A 20,707-nucleotide genomic window follows, 5' to 3' on the forward strand; every position below is an offset into this window, starting at 1 on the left:
TCTGTCCGTACAATTGTCTATCCGTAGACCCCAAGCAGTCAGTCTGGCTTGTTCGCACATGTCCTTTTTTTTACTGATTAGCAGATGATCACTCTCCTCCCACACAAAGTGTCGACAACACAAGATTCATATAAGAAGGTATAAACTTTTGATAAATTGTACGCAAACATATGAAGCACATATAAGTATAAACGGTATAGAATGTATATATATAAAATGTATAAAATGTATAGAAAACATACAAACCTACAAACTCCATGAAATCTATACAAATGTATAGTACATAGACAAACAATAGTCATAAGGCTCTGTATAAAAGTGAAAAAAACGGGAAAAGCTCATCAGCCCGTTAGGCCTGTGCCTTTGCAAAATCATGCTCAACAGATTACAAATCATACGATTGGTACCTGAGGTAGCAATACCAATAAGATAGACAGAAGAATAGACAAACAAGTAAAACTACAAAATAGAAAGCCGCTTACGCATATCGATATGACTCACAGCATATGAAGACAGGTCTAACAGTCACCAAATCATACCATTAGGTACTTTGATTAACAAACAAACATAAAAATACACATACAAGCAATAGGCAATAGGAAAAAAAGGGGTTATAAAATTACAAATCATATGAAGGCATACTTAACGGTGCTGCGGCTTATAAAAGAAATATACGATTTGCTACCTAATGCAGCACCAGCAGCAAGAGCACATGAGTTGGAACCTAATTAGAAATAAAATAGGTATAAGAGTATTATCATACAAATAAGATAGCAGTCGTAGATGCAAACAACCATGCTCGGCTAAACATGTTCGATCAGACAAAAGCTAACACATGTAAGGATATGTACTTAAGAATATCATTGTGATAACAGGACAGCGATGGTGATCGCGACTATAAAAGCGCGTGTAGCACCACGCTCAGCTTTACAGTCGTGTCATAGCAACTAAAGGTAAGAGATCACTACTTAACGAGTTGACTGGGACTGAGAGTTTTTTTTGACTTACGGATAGGGGATGGCAGGTTCAGCTTAATCGCCATCCCTGAACAACTAATAGCATTGATGACTTTACGGATAGGGGATGGCAGCTTTAGCTTAATCGCCATCCCTGAAGGACCGAGGAATGCTTTTTTTTTGACATGAGCCAACTAGGGAAAAAACGGTGAGCAAGGTAGGCTGCTATGACACTGACAACGTATCCGTTTTTTTTTAGCAACTCGCGATATCGGATGAAAGAAATCTAATAACACGAGTTCGAACAATCGATAACAAAGTTCCAACGGAAAGTCGGGTCACCACGCTGGTTTTCGTCCTACCTCTCTTCAAGTCGCTTATAATCTTCTTACCTAAAAATAAAAGTAACGTAAGAACACACCCGAAGGTCCGATTCATTTTTTCTATAAATTGTCTTTGAAAGACTCCTAGAGTGGCTGCGTTTACCCTGCCCAAGAAGACTCGTTGCAATTTAATAAGAAATCGAATCTTCTACGAGAGGTAGTGGGCTGTCATTAAAATCATTAGATACTCGTGAACCTATTTATACCTATCGGGACGATCCTAACGACCTAGTTGATAGATTACGCTTACTTCTTTCTTCCGAAAGTGCTGGACACAATGATCACAAAAACGCAATAATTTCGATCGTAGAGGACTCGCGAGAAGCTAACATAATTAAATATTAATAATAATAATAATGATAATATTGACTTCTATAAATAAGTTTGGAGAAGGTTTAATTAATCATCATCACCATCAGTATAACAATTCAAACTTTAAGACAATTTTATTGAAAACGCTTGGCATTAGTATAAATAGCAATAGCATAGATCTTCATAAGAAAAGACTTTGCAATTTGATTGCACCTACTGACCCTAAAGATGCTGTAACAAAAGCATATCTGCTAAGAAAAAATGATGTGTTAACAGATAGTGTAAACAATCTAACAACTACATACACCTCAAAAATGAATCGCATTGAGGACAATATGAAGCAATTTCAAAACTCATATGAATTACAAATGAATGGTATAAAAAAACAAAAAGGTGAATTATACACGACAATCAAAAATGATATTAATAGCGAAGCTAAGCAAATTGAGATAACCTTTAGAAATAAACTGATTACTGCAAATAAAAGCTTTATGAATAAGATTGAGCTGCGATTCGATAAAATTGAAGAATAGATTTTCAAATGGATCGGAGTGGAACAACTGCAAGAAAAATATGATAAACAATTGAGTATTATGAGAGGTGATTTAACAAAACTACAAACTACTCTAACAAGTAACGTTGAAAAAGATGTTAAATTAATTGAACAGACTGTTAAAGCGTACTTGTATAATGAGAATAAGGAATTTATAAATAAGACTGAAGAACGATTTCAAATAATACCTTTTCAAATCGATTGGTTTAAAGCAGCGACAACAACAAGGCAAGACAAAAATACATTAATTGGAATAGAGTTTGCATGATGGATCTAAACAGGGATAAAATAGAACAAGTTAATGACTTACACAAACACGCATGCAAACATTTCAGAAGAAGACGAGTTGCCATGAAAGGAATTAATGATTTGTGGCAAGCAGATCTGGTTGAAATGATAAGCTATGCAGTACAAAATAACGTTTAGAACTTGGGATATGTATTATTATCCTACACTTACACAGATTGCGACTATTTTATGGAATGTTAAGTTAGCCAGTGAAAACGAGCGATCGCGGTTTCTACTTATAGCATTTCGAAACGCTGAAACCAAATTTACGCATTGCAATTTAACGGATGTAAAGGTTGTAACGGCCGCGAACAGCCCTTTGGTAGGATGTCTGTCGGTCTGTGTCAACCACAAGTATCGCAATAACGGCATGCCGTTAGGCAAAATCGTATGATTTTGTGGTACCGTTTATAAATCGCATGATCTTGCGGGATATGATTGTTTTATTCTTTTCTTTTTTTTTTCCTTTTTCATTAAGACAGGCAAAATCATGTGATTTTGCGGTATTCCTTTTGTTTTTGCGTTTACAAGAACAGGCAAAATCGCATGATCTTGCGGGATTTTGCTTGCTTGTGCGAGAGTAGCGGCAAGCCGCTATAGAGAGCAACAGAAAAAATAAGAGGAGAATTGAGCAGGGATGAGAAGTCTGTCTGTGTTTTATTTCTAAAATAGAGGGTAGAACGACTTGGCCTCTGCTGAGGTGCGGACGTGTCCGCGAGCTGTGAAAGAAGAAATTATTAACTCGAACTTTATAGAAAAACATACAAGTCGGTAGGAATAAAGTAATTGATAAACGTTAAAAAGGTTTGCTTGCATCGAGTACAAGAAAAAAATTGAATGAAATCAACGATGCTGCTATTTTCGGTAAATTCCCATGTGTGCAATGTAAAATGCATGTGCGAATGAGTGTATACAAATCATGTAAAGAAACTGTGTATTTGACAGAAAAGAAAAATAAGTAAAAAGGCAAAGAAAATATTTAAGGAAAATCCATAATTCTTATGTACTAGAAGCCACATAAAGAGGAAAAGAAAAATAAGTAAAATGACAAAGAAAATATTTAAGAAAAATCCATAGTTCTTGTATACTAGAAGCCAGATAAAGAGAAGTGTGTGTAGAAATAGTTTTCAACAAAGCAATGACTGAAAGGAGAAAAAAAAAGAGATCGAATAAAAGCTACTCACACGTGAATATCTGAATTCGTTTGCAGAAACAACGCTCATATCAAAGAGAATAGAAAAAGCTCAAAAGTTCATTAAAATTTTTGAAGAGTGATTGAAAAATGTCTCTTAACTAAGGCAAATCGGGAAAGAGAAACCAAAGCATAAGTGGATAAAGTTACCGTTTCTCTTCGTCTCGCGGTCACCAAACAAAGCGCATAGCATTCGTGTGTGAATATATTAATTTTAAACGTCATTGACACTTTTGCGAAATAATAAACCTTAAGGAGAATGTAAATAAGATAAAATTATGGAAATTTTGAATAAAATACACTTCTTATTACAATAGCTTTTGCGAAATAATATGCATTAAGGAAAATTTGTTAACATTACAGTAGCTTTTGCGAAATAATATGCATTAAGGAAAATTTGTTAACATTGAAATATTATTTGATACAAACAAGGGCTTACACAAAAAAAAAACATAAATTTTATGTGAATAAAATTGGAAATTATATCTCACCAAATGGAGTTATTTTTGTTTTTTCGTAAGAAAAAAGAAAAAAAAAGAAAAAAAAATTAAATGATTAGAACGAAACGAACACAATTGGCAATAACAACGATAACAACAACAGCAGCAGTAATTTGACATTTATCGTTGATCGTCAATAAAATTCATAATAAAAATTCATTGAACAAACGCTTCAAATTACACTAAGAAGCAACATGACAAAGTAAAGAGGAGGAGGAAAAGGGGCGAATCAGAGAGCGAGAGTGTAAGAAGAAGGAACCAGATGATGAAGGCAACCACCACCGCAGACACTAGCAACATACAGATTCACGGTCAGGTATTTTAATTCATTTATTTCTTTTTGTTCCTTTTTCTTGTCCCCTATTTACGGAGGAGCCCCGATGTGTGGCTGAGTGCAAACTGCCACCGCTGTGGATGAGATCAGGTGAGGGAGTGTGCATGTGAAGGCACCGGAGGGAGGACTTCAGGCGGCTACAGACGGACTCACGGTGGACAGACGTACGGTAGACAACCGACGAGACTTTTTTTGTATTCTTTGTCATGAGGCTCAGAGAGCCAAACCCCGTTAACAAATACGCTCTACCGGCAACAAAGGGGCTAGTACCGTGACAAGGTACATCTAAATTCTGATTCATATCCATATGATCATTTTAATCTTAGGTTTAGTCGAAATCAATTTGCTCTACTCTATGATATGTATTCAAAATATCAACAAAGTTATTATTCACGCCATCCATATCCGCTATTTAATCGTAATGAGTTTTTAACGCTTGCACTCATAGTTATTTTGGACGTAACACATCAAAGTGAATCGGTTAAAACCAGACCAATCGATATTCGCATTAAATTGAAAGCCTCAAGTAACATACCAGCTAATACATCAGCATACTGTTTAATTATACATGATAAAATATTTGACTATGTACCCCTTACAAATGAGGTGAAAAAAATCTTGTAAATTGTAATAAAATAGCAATAAAATAATATATGAGTTTTTTATGAAACGAGAAAACGTTCTTCTTCTCTTCATATATATTTAGATATAACATTTACATTTTGATCATTATATCTTTAAACATAGCAGTGCGCGCGACGCAAAAAGAACAAGAAAAAACAACAGAACAAACACCATTAAAATATTTTTCAGTGGATGACGCTATAGAGGCATTTCGTGGATCGTTAATCAATTCCGAAGTGGATATAGGTGGTATACTGGAAGCTGAGAAACCATTTAATAATATGAAAATATTGATGTACCTATTCGTTGTACTTATAGAGAACACAACTAAAATTAAATTGCTTCGAATATCGCGAGTTTGAACAACAGAGAATATTAAGTAATGGTGAAATTGAGAAGGTTTGCACACCAGACTTGTCGCGAAGGCTATAGGGCATTCGAATAGTTGATCTAAAGGATTATACACAAACGTATAAAATGAATACTACGTAAGGGTGAAATAGTTAGTTTTGAAGAAAACTTCAAAAAGAATAAACCAATATGAACATTAACGGTTCGGATTTTAATTTTCATCAATATTCATAATGCACAGCCCCATTCTAGTCAACTTTATCATAACAGAATTGCTAAATTCAATGGTGATGCAGTAAATATTTAAATTTTCCAATAAGGATTCGAAACGACGCAACGCGTACAATGATACATATATCACTTCAGTTGCTAATCCAATTATCGGAAGGTAAAATTTCAACAACAACAAAAACAATATCGCCACGAATAACAACCTTACAAACAAATATTAATAATAGTAGACCAATAAGACACGGCGCTTATAAACTATTTACAATAAATGATGTAATTGAAGATTTTAAAAAGGATTTAATAGAAAAAGAAACAAACATTGGAGGTATAATTGAAAGTGCATTAGCATTCCATCGCCATTTCTATTTAAAATACGAAAATTGTGAAATTATAGTCAAATGCAGCTATTGTATTAATTACGTACATCGTAAGCTTTGCATTGAATTTAATGATATGTCTTCAAATTTTAATGGTGATGATGATGTAATCAAAGAGAAAATTCAAACTTTAATGAAAGAGAAAAGCAATATGAAGCTAGTCCACTCATCGGTTGACCCAAAAATGATATATGTGTTAGAACTGTTGAGATCAACGATTATTTACAAACATTTCATATGAATATACAGTAAGACACACGTCCCAGCAAAAAAATATAATAATAAAAAAAATATACAGATTCTTAAGGACATTCTCGAATATTGTTTCCGATGAAGATAGAAAGAAATTCATCAGTATTCAGTCACATCTGGAAGATATAAACAATCTCAGGATAAGTTAAAACAAATATGGTGAACATTATGAGGACTGCGTTTGGTTAGACGAGAATGCTATATGTAGACCAGATATATGTAACTGTATATACTATAAGAGAAAAAAAATAGAAGAAGAAAAAGAAGCAAATAAAATTATGGAATTCTGTTATAATAAAATATATAATATAATTGAATATAAACATTGCACTTTTTCTAAAAAATAATTAATGCAAAGAAAAAATTTGTCTTTTTCTCTCATCATCATCATCATCATCATCACCAAAAAAAAGTGAGCTATAAAAACAGTGCAATTAGTTATCTAGAGAACATTATCTTGTAACAATGTGTCAAGATAAAATAATTGTTATCGATGTGGAAGGTTTCTATAGTGAAAACAAATTTATTCCAAAAGAAGTTTGCATCTCCGACTATGACTCCCAAATGAAAAGTTTCATAATTCAACCTGCATTCAAATATTCAAAGTTAATGGTGAAGGATAGGACTGCAAACAACTGGTTGTATAATCATTTCAATGAATTACGATGGGATGATAGTAATTCAACGTTAACAGATGTTGAAGAATATCTAACGATGTCTATCAAAAACACAGAAAATCCAACTGTACATGTTAAATGACTTGAAAAATTGAAATGGTTGAAGACGTTAATTGGAGAAGAAATTTGCATAGTTAATTTAGATGACTTTCACTGATCAAATATAGACAATCTATAAAAACAGATACAAATATAAATTTATGTAATCACTATCGTTGTAAATATAGATGGGCTCTGAAAACTGTAATATTATTACAAAATTTTGTTACGTTCAATTTAATAAATAAAGAGAATATTGAGAGTGTTTGAAAAAAAAACTTGTTTTTTAAATAAAAAAAATAAATAGATAGAGAATATTGTTACGGAAATCCCAAATCTAGTCATTTTCTACAACCAAATGTACATTCGCGAGGCGTCATGCAGCTGCAGACCGATGAAAGCGATTAGCGGAAAAGCAGACAGGTAAAAGTAAAGTGCATATTCGCGGGCGCGTCATGCAGCTGCAGGCCGATGAAAACGGTTACCAACAAAAGCAGGTTAACAAACTAAAAATCAAGTCATAAAATTAGGTGCTAGTAATATGATGGCAAAAATGTATATAAATGGAATATTTGTGAAAGACAACAGAGTGGAAAAAGAATATTTGCGTTAAGCAGTCGAAAGTATTGCAAAAAATAATTTGTAAATAATCCTACATTAAAAGAAATATAATTGTAAATAAAAGAACTTTAAAGTGTATTTCTCTTGTACAAAATAACCGCGATCCAGTGATACGGACTGTATCTTTTAAAAGCGAATATCATAACAATATAATAACATTAAGATAGTAGCATACTCCTCAGTTGTTTCTATAAATTCATCCGTTTATTATCCTCCGCGGTAAAAAAACAATGATTTCATCAAGAGATGTGGAAAATCTATTGCAAGCATACGATTGTTGTATTGATGAGGATCACAAGACTTTCTTCCTAAAAATGATCGATGAATTAAGGACATATAACGATTTATCCACTTCACCATTTATATCATTATCAATATACGGTATACAAAGCTATGATTCATGGATAAATTGTATAAAAACTGAAAATATCTGTGCATGCAAACTATTTTACGAGCGATATAAATTAGCGCAGAAACTTTTTAATAACCGTATTATTTTTAACCACAAAAATTCAGCGACATATCCTCCCAAATTAACTTGTAACGAACATAGTATAAATGCCGAGCAAAAAAAAATTCAATGTCATTACAAAGTTCAACAAAAGTCAAGAATAAACTATCGCAAATAAAACAATGAACTTCACTAAGAACAGCAATACGTTGTCCGTAGGATATTCAGAAAGTCAGGCAGCCGCCGATTTTCAAGCAACACTTTTCAACCTAAGTTGGAAGACGGACAGTAGATTCCTAGACATGCTAACCCAATGCATGCAAACGCAAGTCGCGGCATATCTAGAGGAGCAGATAATGCAAAATTTCGATCTGCTCTTAAATTTCAGATTTAGGTTTAGATTAAGAGTAATTGAGTTGGTCTATTCGCGCAATATGAGATAATAATACATGTGCCAAGCGATAATAAACTGTTTTTGTAGGGTTTGATAGAGTTAAGCAATAATAAATTGCTGTTATATAAATTAATAAATTAAAAAAAAAAAACGGTCTTTTTATTATTACGTTAAAATTCCAGGTTTTTTTAATTTGTTTATTAACGTCATCAATTAAAAATGTCTAAACAAAAAAAAAAAAATAACATGATTCAAGGCGGTTGCAGCATAACGAAAAAAGTGTGTCTTTTTTATGTTTCAGTTCTTTTATCTAAAAAAAAAATATAAGTATAATTTTTTCAAAAAAAGGAAAAACTTGTCTTCTATGTTTTCCAGTTTTTTTAACTAAAAAAATAAATATATATAAATTTTTCAAAATAAGGAAAAACTTGTCTTTTTATGTTCAGTTTTTTTAGCTAAAAGCCAACCAATCTCAACGTGATTGTTGGTTTTTCTCTCATTGATTTATCAGCAACATCTGCGAAGATGTCTAAACAAAAAGTCCCGAGACCTGAAGACGATACAACTAAAACTCGATTCTCTGCACTTGAATCGAATACTTGTTCGGACGCTACTTGTCAATATGTACTCAGATGAATATTGTTAACGCATTTGCCAGATCCCCTCGCTATACAATACTTCAACTGAAGGGTCGAATTAGTGCGTGATGAAAATAAAAAAAAAACATGACCAGCGTAAAAATATATAACTAAACGATTATATTTTTGCGCTGGTAAGGAAATTAACTTTATTGAATATTATATATTGAAACAAACTTAAAATGAGTGGGAATTATATTCTACAAAATTCGCCTGAGTGGCCGAGTAGGCAAGAGTCTCGACTAACAACTCAATCGTCGTGGGTTAAAATCTCAAGTGCGGTAGAGTTTTTAAGAAAGCGTTAGACGCTAGTGCTTTAAGACTTTAGTCCTCGAATTTATTGTCTGGATAAATTTATAATAATAATAATAATAATAATAACAATATATTCTACAAAGCAAATATTAAATATAGTAATCTTGAACAAAAAACTAATTAATTACAAGAAAAGCTGACTAGAAATGAACTTGTTTTCGATTTTTAAAAAAACTTACACCTAGGCTAGACTAGCAATTTCATTTATGCAACATCTTCGTCTTAAGAGTACCACATTTCTATGGATCAGTCTCTCTAGTCATCCTGAATGCTATGAAAATATTTTCTATCCGCATACCTAGGCATAATATCCGCAACACCTTCAACTTCAGCTTACCTGTTGTAAAATAGTCCTCTTCGAAATGACCGTTCAATACATGGCGGGAAATCTTTCATTCCTTTGGATGTAAGCTGATAAAAGAGTATAAAAGAAAAAGTACAACAAATATATGGTTATGACATATTTTCCGCATAAATTTTTTCCATTTTTTGTTCTTTCCTGATTCTATCCTCGGCCACTGAACTGTCGGATAAAAATTTTACATTCTTAAAAAGCAACACATTAATTAAACTATACACTCAAACATGTTTTTGTGCGGTCTTTTTTATGCGCTTTTTTTTGTGCGATTCTTTTTGTGCGATTCTTTTTTTGTGCGGTATATGAATATCGACACATTGAATTTCGCCGAGAGGTTAGGTCAATCTGAACTGTGTTGGCATCACTTTTTTTGCTATCAGTGTGTATGTACACATTGCAACAGCCATTTTCATACCTGTTGCATCAGCCTATTTCATTAGGCATGCTCAATGTTCTTATGAATATATTGCATCAGCCAATTTCAGCCTTGTTTAAAATTAGAAATTAAAATTTTTTAAATGTCTCAATGTGTAATTTAATTATTTATTTTGTTTGGAAAGTACTTTCTTGCTATTTCGTGAAGCTTTGACATATTTTCTAAGTGAGACTTTTTTATGCGGTCCCTCTCTACCGCATAAAAAAAATTTTCTTTAATATGCTGTGAAAAATTATTTCTTATAGCTATTTATGAAGTTTTTGAATATTTTTTTTTGTGCGGTTTTTTTTCTGCGGTCCCTATCTACCGCACAAAAACAGGTTTGACTGTATAAATAATTAAGACGGTGCTTTTTATTATTTTCTGTCACATACCGGGGAAAAATCTTCTCGATTTGTTAGATTTTTTTTTGTTTTTTTTTTAATGTGTTCGATATAAGGTTGATTCACCGACACATCCAACCCGATTATTGCTACCTTTGTCCCATACTAATTCCCTGACAAGTTTTAAGCTGTCCGTCAAATGTATTGTTTCTAACAAAGTGCTTTTCATTACCTTATAAGTTTCGGCAATTTTTTTCTTACATTTCCTACTGCATTTAAGTACACTTAACATTTCTTCTAGATCACTGAATTATTAAAACTCTTCGAATGTTAAGTCAGTAGGGCTTTTTTTTCTTTATTTTCTTCCCACTGGCATTATTGTCATAACAGTTGCAGTCTCCTTGTCTATATTACACCTGGCCGCACATACACCTACCTTATCGCTTAAAATTATATTTAAATGTCTTACTTCTTCGCAGGGAAAGTTTTCCGCCCTTGAATTAACGGGAGGGAGCTATGGAGCAATTTTCTGTGCCCTGTATCAAGCTTGGCGAAATGCTTTTGGCATACAAACATAATAGTATATATATTTTTGCTCTATTATCAAATTTGCATTTCTACAATCGAACTGCTACAAAAAAGCTTGAGATACAAAGTTAGAACTCGATGAATTTGTGCTGAGAAGAAATGGGCTTGCAGATCACACATCAGGTGGCATTTTCCCATGGGAGTTTTTAAATGTGCACATATATTCGTTTGAATTAAATAGAATAACAGTTCATAACAGTTTCAAACACAACAAAGTGTATTACCGCGGTCGTGCATATGGTATACGAGGAACATGAAACCGCATCGTATGAAAAGGCGTTATAAGAGTATCGTGTTGTGAAATTATGAGAACGAACGAGTAAGCATACAAATGGCAGCTAATTAACAGCGTTACTACTGTTATTGATAACACTTAAACAAAAAGCCCCTCAGGGTGTCCTAATATAAATTTTGGACAAAGTATTGGAACGTCTATATATCGTTGTTTCTGTAAGTACACATAATTTTTTTCATTTTTGGGCTTAAAAATCAGATATCACTGTTTATATTGACGCTATTTATTTTAAAGGATAAAACACTGGTAACTGTGTTTTTTTTCGGAAGTGACGACAAACTCTATGGTTTAGTCTTGACTTAATAAATTGTGTTTGCTCAAAATGCAACCCGGCGTTACTTAGTTTGTTAAGTTCGCGAAAGAAGGGAATTGACAGCGAGAAATAGCGTTTTGAGGTGGTTCGTTTTTTGCACTTTTGCCGCTTTGCGCGATATTTTGGGAATGAAGAAAAAAGGATTGATGCTTATCTTGGAATAGCTTGAAAAAAAGAACAAACGAATTAATCAATTAATTGTATAAATTGTCTTCGAATTTTAAGCAATTGTATTTAAATAGAAGTTACGCTAATATCTAAAATAAAGAAGGAATTTAGTTACAATTATCGGTCTAATAGTAAATGTTGTCATAACTTTGACATTAGGGGGATGCATTCCAGGCAGAATAATCTCTCCACCGCGATGGGCTTGTCTGCTTTGCGCTTTTGGCTTCTTTGTTTATCAAAGTCTGGGTTCAATCGACGGAAAACAAGCCAAATGAAAACATACGTCTGCGCCGTTGCGTGAGTGTTTCGATCATGGTTACGATGTGTTTATTGCTTCATTGACCTGTATATCGCGTCAGTAGGGTCACTTTCCTAACTGGCTATTCTTCCAGAGATTTTGTGTTATTGGTTTCTTTGATTGCTCCCATAGGCAAACACATATTTCAGGAACGTTGCGTTATATTGATATATTGATTTAATTGAAGCTCAACTAACGACCATTGATATATATTTAATATCAACCTTGTTTGGTTCGGAATTCTGGTTAACGCAGTTAAGATGTCTTGGGTGTGAAGTACGCGCTTTACCGCTATATTTTGCTTTTGACAATGACGTTTTATTAACCCTACGCGATGCCAAAGTGATAAACAAGGAAAGATGCGGTAGAAATGGACCCACAGTGGACAGCACAAAGTATGTCCTTGACTGTTACTATTACCGGTATTTATAATCCGTCAGAAATCGTCAGAGAATATCTTTGTGGACACCTCTGTTTATACTCTATAGTTTTTGGATTGGTGGCAGTTAAACTGACCAATAAAATAGGGATTGCTTATATGACCAAACAGAAATGGAATATTGGGATTTGACTCTTTTATGCCCGGATCTATTGTTCCTTAATCAATATTTTAATTCCGTTGTGCCAGAAATATGGTTACACCGGTTCACCCTAATTTGGACCACTCAGGAGTTAATGTGGTACTGTGCACTAGCTAGTTTGACAATATGTGCACATTTACATAGACGCCCCACCACGCACTACGGTCAATCAAGGTACTGGTGTGAAAACAAACCATTAATTTCAAATAATTGTGGTCTTGCGTATTTTAAAGAGAATTTCGATCTTATACAACTTTATTCTTTCAATATATTTAACTACTATTTAACTACTTTTCAAGTAAATTTGGCCACATATATTTATATTTATTTATATTCAATATTTTGTTAAAAAAAATATTCATTTTTCTTGTTTATAAGAGTTAGCATACACATAAATATGTACATAAATGCCCATATATAATTAGAATTAAAGAAACTAATCCGTAACTATTATATATTTTAACATGTTGCATATCGATTAATATGCAAAGGAAAAGAAACAAATGATATAAATTATAGTTTTCGTTAAATTTTAGAGAAAAGTAGTTTAAGGGTCTTCGGACCCAACTTCGGAGTCTCCCATAGGACGAAGGAGGCCTTTAGATAGTAATGAAAGGCCCAGGGGTTAGAATATACCCTTTAGATAAGTCAAGTTGCGTTCATCCGCGTGTTCGTCAAAGCGTAAGTACATGCTATTGTTTCAGATGCAAATGTCTGGGGAACGTTGCTACATAATCCTAAACACTTTTTTTTTGCTTACGTAGCATAACTTTTTTTTTTTTTGTGTCAATTACGGTAAGGTCAAAATTTCTGGTTTTATTTTTTATGTTTGATAATTTGTGGTCATCTTCAAGTCTTAGGTTTCAAAATTTCGCTTAGAGACGGTAATAGTTCTTACTACTGTTTTAGTGCGGAAATGGCAAAATCCTTGATTTCCTACATTAATAATATCGTTACGGCTTTTATACACTCAGGGAAAGTTTCATTTTTGGCAAATAAAACGCTGAGTGAATCATACCAACGCCAGTGAGAATAATTCCAGAAGGGGAACTATCTTTGAAGAAAATTCTGTTAGTCGTTTACCCACTGGAAAATTAACGGGTTTCCTAACAGATTACATTAAATCTTCAAAATGTCAAACGGAATTTCGCCAATTTTCACCAACACTACGACTACGGGAAACTCAAAAAATATCCATAATAATGTAGATCAACAAGTTGCTACAGCAACATCTATGAACCCAGTTCAACATATGGCGCATATTTTAAAGCAACAAGGTAAAATCCTGATGCGTTGTATCGCAGAAATTGCTGATATAAAAAGGGAAAGCCTCAGCGTCGAGATTAGATTAAGTCAAACTGGACAGAGGACACAGTATTCGAATTTCTACGATAGCAGGAACGTCGACGTTGACATGCCTTTTTTTAGTTTCAAGAAGAGAGAATATTATTAGTCAAGCGCGGTAAAACTTACAACAGCAGCAATTTGAACTTCCACCTAAAGTTAATAAACATTGGTATAAATCGGTGGCATGTATAACGTCCGCGAACAAAATTCAGGGAGGGTAGATGTCAGTAGGCTGTTGCCAGAAATGTCGTAGTAACGGCATGCCGTTATACGGCATCGCGTGATTTTTGCAAATAGCGGCTCGCCGCTATCCATGCAAAGAGAAAAAAAAAGGAGAAAAAAAGAAAAGAAGAGAATAATGCGTGAGATTCGATAGTGGGTTTTTTGGCTTTTGGTTTTTGGTTGAGGAGAGTCTAGTTTTGTCATTAGAAGTGTTCAGTTTAAGCGGAGCTTAACAGGAGCAAAATAAGAAAATAATACTGAACTAATTATCTTGTTTCACAAGAAAAAAAGAAAATGTTTACAAAAGTTTTTTAACAATTCTTCAGAACCTATGGGGAATAAGGTGCGTAAGGTGCGATGGTATCCTATAAAAAAACAGTGTGCGTAGACTAAAATTTACTTTGAAAAAAAAAAAAAAACAAATGAGAATGCTACTTAATTACTGCCATCACTATAACTAACTATTTATGCCTAGTTTAAGGCGTTTTGATTGTATAAAAAAGACTTGTAAAAATTATTTTCATTGTGAATTCAGGATAGTAAAGTAAAAGAAAAAAAAAAGGAAAACCCTACAAACATTATAACAATATAACAAAATTTGTATTCCAAAGATAACACTTTAATGGCAACTCATTGAAAGCATTAGAAAAACAAAGAAACAAGTGAGAGTGATGAAACAAACTGTAACGAAATCCGAATGTATATGCTTCCACCTATATGTGTACATAAAAACTTTTGAATAGAAATAACATTGAATGCAAAAAATAAGGGTTTTTTTTTGTAAGGGGCTGAAAATGCAAAAGTAGCTCAAGCGAACTAACTTAACTCAACCCCATTATATATCAGTTTCTGTACCAAAAATTCACAAAACAAAAAAAAAAAGGGGAGAAAAAATTGGGGTGATATTCAACTGAACGAGCGATTTCTCAGCCTGTGTCCTAGTGGAATTCTGTTGATACTTTCTCCTCCATATTGTTGAAATCGCTACAAAGCAAACGTTGCACTCAAAGATAGAAGGGACGATGTGACAAGTGTTGCACACACTGAATCTGTGTCTGAATCTTTCTTACGCTGAGATTTACTATCTAACGTTCAGAATAAAATGTCTGAAAAAGAAATGATCAAAATTATTAAATTAAATGTCAAATTACACTTAGCAAGCATTGTTTTCGCAGTGTAGACCGATAGCATCTTAGAACTGAAATGCAAACGGCAGAGACATTGTCCAGAGAAACTAGGCTGAACTCGGATAGGTGAACGAAGTTGAATAAGAAGAGTAAATAACTAAAAATAATTAACATGCCATCGTGAAAGCTGTTGAAAAACGCAGTATCAATTATAATAATTTTAAGTCAAAACCAAATACATTCAATGAAAAATATCAATTAAGTTACTTCTAACGAGCGTACAGGAAATATTAATCCTGTACATTTAATTCGACACCAAATAGGTGTTTTTGCCCGTCACTCTTTCACGTAACTTAAAGTTTAGTTATTGGTACGCCAGGGAACTCTTTCCTTAAACATTCCAATAAAGCATTGAAAAAAAAGTTGTAAATGTAGTTTTCACAATATGATCTGTTTTGTTTCCAGTAAAAATGAAAGCTTATCCCAGCTTCAGTCGACGGAAAATGCTAGCCTAGCTGAGAAATGTAGGACTGCTTCCCTTCATTAAATATTTTACAAAGAATAAGAAGTCAATATTCGTTAACAGCTAACTCACAATCAACTAAGCCTAACAAAAGGTCAACGCATTCAAAAATACCAACAAAAGCGTCGTTAGATATTCAACGAGGAAATTATCAAAGGAAGATTTGCTAGCAACAAATAAAAAAAAAAAACTTAAAACTGAGAGAACGTCAAAGGAAGTTTATGAATTTTCGAAGAAATATATTTTGTAACACTGTGACTCAAGAGCGAGATGGTAGGGAGTTTGTCAAAACCAATATAAACAGAGTGGAAATGTTACTGGTGGTAGTATAGGTTGCTGTAGAGCTGAATCAAGAAACTTTCCGTTCGTTTGAGGCAACTATACCAAGTCGTTCAGTCGATCCATATATACATACAATGCATTTAATATCGAAGATATATAAGCCACAAACGTCTGAAAATATCTCATGAATTTACTGTTACACAGATGAATTTGCTACGCAAAATTTAGGAATGTTTTCCATCTTTCAAAAGGCTGGGTGTTGCAAAAACGTGTTTGGAAGAACGTGAAATCATTATCATCCGTGAAAATCTGCCTATAAAAAAACACTATCCTATTTTATCCGCGATACAGAAAGTAATGAATGAGGAACTTGTGTGGATGCAAAATTTAGGAGTAAATGGAGAAAGCAACGGTAGTTGGAGATGTTTGATCCGAAGCAACACAAAAAACCGTTTGTAAACCGAATGAACCGAAATATAAAATGTGCTTATCCGTTGCTCCACATAGAAGCTTCATTTAGTCGCTTACAAGACAATATAAGCATTTCAGTAACTGATTCAGAGCATTATACCGTTGGAAAGAAGTTGGCGTTATTAACGGTTTGATAAACCTTAATATGTATTCACCGTTTTTTTTCTGCGTATAATATATGCAACTGAAGCAAACAATTGAGCATTATCATGACAGTTTGCCGAATGTTCGTATATCAGACGGTTTCATAAAAAAAAATAGGTTTTCGAACTGAAGATGAAACTCTTGACGATGATTGAAAGAAATCAGAAGTTGTAGGTACCTACTAAGCTCAACCATCTCTCAAGTAGTCCATCGTTCGTTGTCAACAAAACATGGAGATATTTATAAAACCATAGAGCAGCTGAAAGAAAGCTATTATCGGCTTGGAATGACATCTGATATACAATTTAAAATCCAAAAGGTGAACTATGCAATGAAGCCGCTAATGTTCAAAGAGCGCCCATGGGCAAGAGCAGATGACTAAAACACCGTTTTGCGCGTTTGTGCTCGATTTTATTTTGCATACGTTAGAACTAAAGACGGAACCCATTGCATTTTTGTTTGGCTGGATCACTTTTCAAAATTCCTTATATTCAAACCAAGGCGAGAAACCAGTGCAGGAGCGTTAAGTAGTTTATTTACACAGGCATGTAACATATTAAACTGCCAAGCTAAACAGAAAAAGTCAGGTGGGCTTTATTAGAAATGATACGCTCATACATTAGTGAAAACCAAAAGACATGAGATATTCACTTTAGAATATCTCGACGAAGAAAAAATAGTTTTATCGGTATGTCTTCATAGTACGTTTAATTGGGTTTAAGCATACAGCATGATTTAGCATGGGTATTTCTGAAGAATAATGCTAAAGACTCTAACTTCAATGATGAGATTATGACAGAAAAGGCACGACTCTTAAAAGACGTAGCAGCTAAGCGACGGAAGCCTACAAAAGGAACCATCGGATTTAAAACATAGGCAGCAGACAAGTTGAACCTAAAGATGAATTGGGATTACATAGAAAGAACTTCACACCATGTAACATGGCAGAGTGTTATAATGATAAATTAACCGCTTCGAATATTAGTAGAAAACTGCTTCTACAAACGGAGTACCTTAGAAGGTAAAAGATGAGGTGACTATAATTCAACGGTAGTAACTACTAAGTTAGGAGTCTAAAATTTTCCCCTGTGTAAGATCGGTCCCCGTAGTTGCTTGTATATCAATTAAAGGATTTTTTAATATATCAAGCATTGTTGACCTTGTAACTGACGTTAATAGGATTAGACCTAAATGGATGTATTGCAAGGGGTGAACAAGGGGTAGGGTCCTGCCACGGAGCTAGCTATCATCGTCTCCTTGAGTCGGGATCATACCCAAGCTATCGGAGCAGTACACAATTACTTCGCTATACTTGGCGGGTTGTTTTATTTTCACCGACTTATTAATTCAGGACGCACTTCTGCAAAGCTTGAATAAAAACATTTTCCGCTTGTGCTTTTGAATCATCGTTAAATATTTCGTCACTAGGAAAGCTCGACTTAAGTGTATCATCAAACCTTCGACTTCCATTTTGTCTCAGACATTCGCCACAGAGGTTAGCGAAATGTATGGATAGGGAACGACATGCCAGAGTGATTAGCAACCATCAAGTCACAACTTCAGTTTCTTTTTCAAGTGGCAATTTCGGTAGCATCAGTTTTCGTACCGTTCAATGAAATCTCTATTTATTTTTATTTATCGCAATGTTTATTTTTTGCGATGGGCCATCAGTTCGGTTTCAGTTCCCTTTGATTGTACCATTTCACGCGGCGTTGCACCAGGCTTATCGTTACATTTGCTGTATCTTAGATGCTGAATTTGAATACAATAAAAACCAACTTTTTACTAATTTGAGACTCGTCTTTGTCGGTAGCTTGTTGCAAAATATTACTAGAGTTGGATGCTCCAAGCATACAAATGTTTCCAGATGTTTCGGTAATTGGCTCGGCACTTGGCTTTCACAGAACCGTTAAGATATTAACTTTGGCTCTTCTAAAACGATAAACTTTCATTAGCACATCATTTGAATGGCGATCACTAGCTTTAGGATTTGGAGATTCACTTTCCAACTTTCGTTGGTTCCAAAACTACTGTGTGCTGAATTGTTCCTTTGTTCTTAAGATGTTTTTCAACTTAGGTGTTAGGCCAGCGGATGTCATGATGTCTCTTTAGCTTTTTAAGCATCCGGCATATGCTATATTTGCAACATTATACGTATATGTTTTCGCATATTTTCCTTTGATTTTTACAGTAGAATTCGGTACAATTTAACCAGTTCCAGTTCTTTTTTTTCCCTTAGAGGACATCAGCCTGTTTAAATTAATTTTGATAAATTTTTTCTTAGGTTTATTTTTTTTTAATTTTGCTAATGTGGATACAACTTTTTTATTTTCTTTAGCCACTATTTGTACGGTCCGGTAAGACCAGGAAATTTTAGTTGTATAAAACAGCTTAACTTTTCGCATTGTTTCACTCCCCAATATGAGTACAAAAATATTCATCTTGTGACGGTTCATATTTCCGCATAAAATCCTAACCGAGTTGTCAGTACAGTGACTTCTCTTATGTGTCCTTTTTTATTACTATTCCTAACACACATAGTTACGTTATTTAATCTCTTGATATTTCATTTATATAATTCGGAATAGGTGAACTTAATTAGATGTGGAAATAGTTTGCTTAACTTAATTGCTTTGACAATATTTATTAGTTAAAGAATTGATTATATTTTTAAAGGAAACAAACGATAATATATTAAGTTAAGTTAGTTAATGGATCGGACGTTTTGGTGGTTAAAAAACGAATGATGCATGTGTTTGCATGTTAAAGGCAACTACCAACAGCATGTGTGTTTATGTATGTAAGCGAGAAAAAGAAAATTTATAACTACCTCAGTAATCTTCATCTAACTTAAAACTAGTTAACAGCCCTAACATTCACATTGTGTTGGTGTATTTTAATTCATAAATTTTTAAACATTACCCAACTGGATGTGTCCTATATGCGTTATGATTTTTTTTTTTTGTTTTGTTTTCAGTTCACATATCCGCGTCCTTTCTTACATTTTTGTTTCTCTTCTGACTAGAATGTGAAAGAGAGAATTACGATTTACTTAATAGCTTTTTCGCAAGCGGTCTTTGCTTCTGCAAAACGACAATTTTTCCACAGACACCATTTGCAGAGATTACATTTCCTCACGATGACCCATCTTTCATTTCTAACAGCTGTTAAACATCACTCGCAGTTAGACACAGCGTTGCAATTATTGCTACATACTATTATAATATCATTTCTGTGCTTTTATTTACTTCATTTTATTTTAGTTTATTCGACTTATGTATGCTTTAGGTATTCATAGTAATGCAAAACGTCGCATTAGTTTAAGCAAAGATTACACTTTAACGTAAATTTAGCTGTACCCTAATTTCACCAATAACCTAGTTTAAGTAAAACCAAATCAACCAATAGCTTAGTTTAAGGTAACTTCTCGTTCTGGATGAGGAAAAATATTAAACATATTCGATTTATTAAAAATAAAATTTCTGACATTCCATTTGAGACGATAGGAGTTATTGCAGATACGATAGGTTCAACGTTAGCTAATTTAGTTAAACTACGATTTATATATTAACTAAGTCGTCTATGCTGTCATTTAAATTGGAACAACATGTCAATATTTTCCTTTCTTGGAATCCGTATTGTATGCCTATTGACTTGTTCTTGAAACATTAAAAAAAATTGTAAATGTATGTCTTTAAATATATAATAAATTGTAAGACGTTCAAATTGAGAAAAAAAAAGGT

At 33.6% G+C, this 20,707-nt stretch overlaps 1 pseudogene; it reads left to right on the top strand.

Annotated features, from left to right (window-relative positions):
• The first annotated feature begins 2,244 nt into the window (after positions 1 to 2,244).
• Positions 2,245 to 20,311, top strand: LOC119643531 (annotated as a pseudogene).
• Positions 20,312 to 20,707: the final 396 nt, after the last annotated feature.

The sequence above is a fragment of the Glossina fuscipes genome, unplaced genomic scaffold, assembly GCF_014805625.2.
Source record: "Glossina fuscipes isolate IAEA_lab_2018 unplaced genomic scaffold, Yale_Gfus_2 61185, whole genome shotgun sequence".
In the NCBI taxonomy this organism is placed as follows: Eukaryota; Metazoa; Arthropoda; class Insecta; order Diptera; family Glossinidae; genus Glossina; species Glossina fuscipes.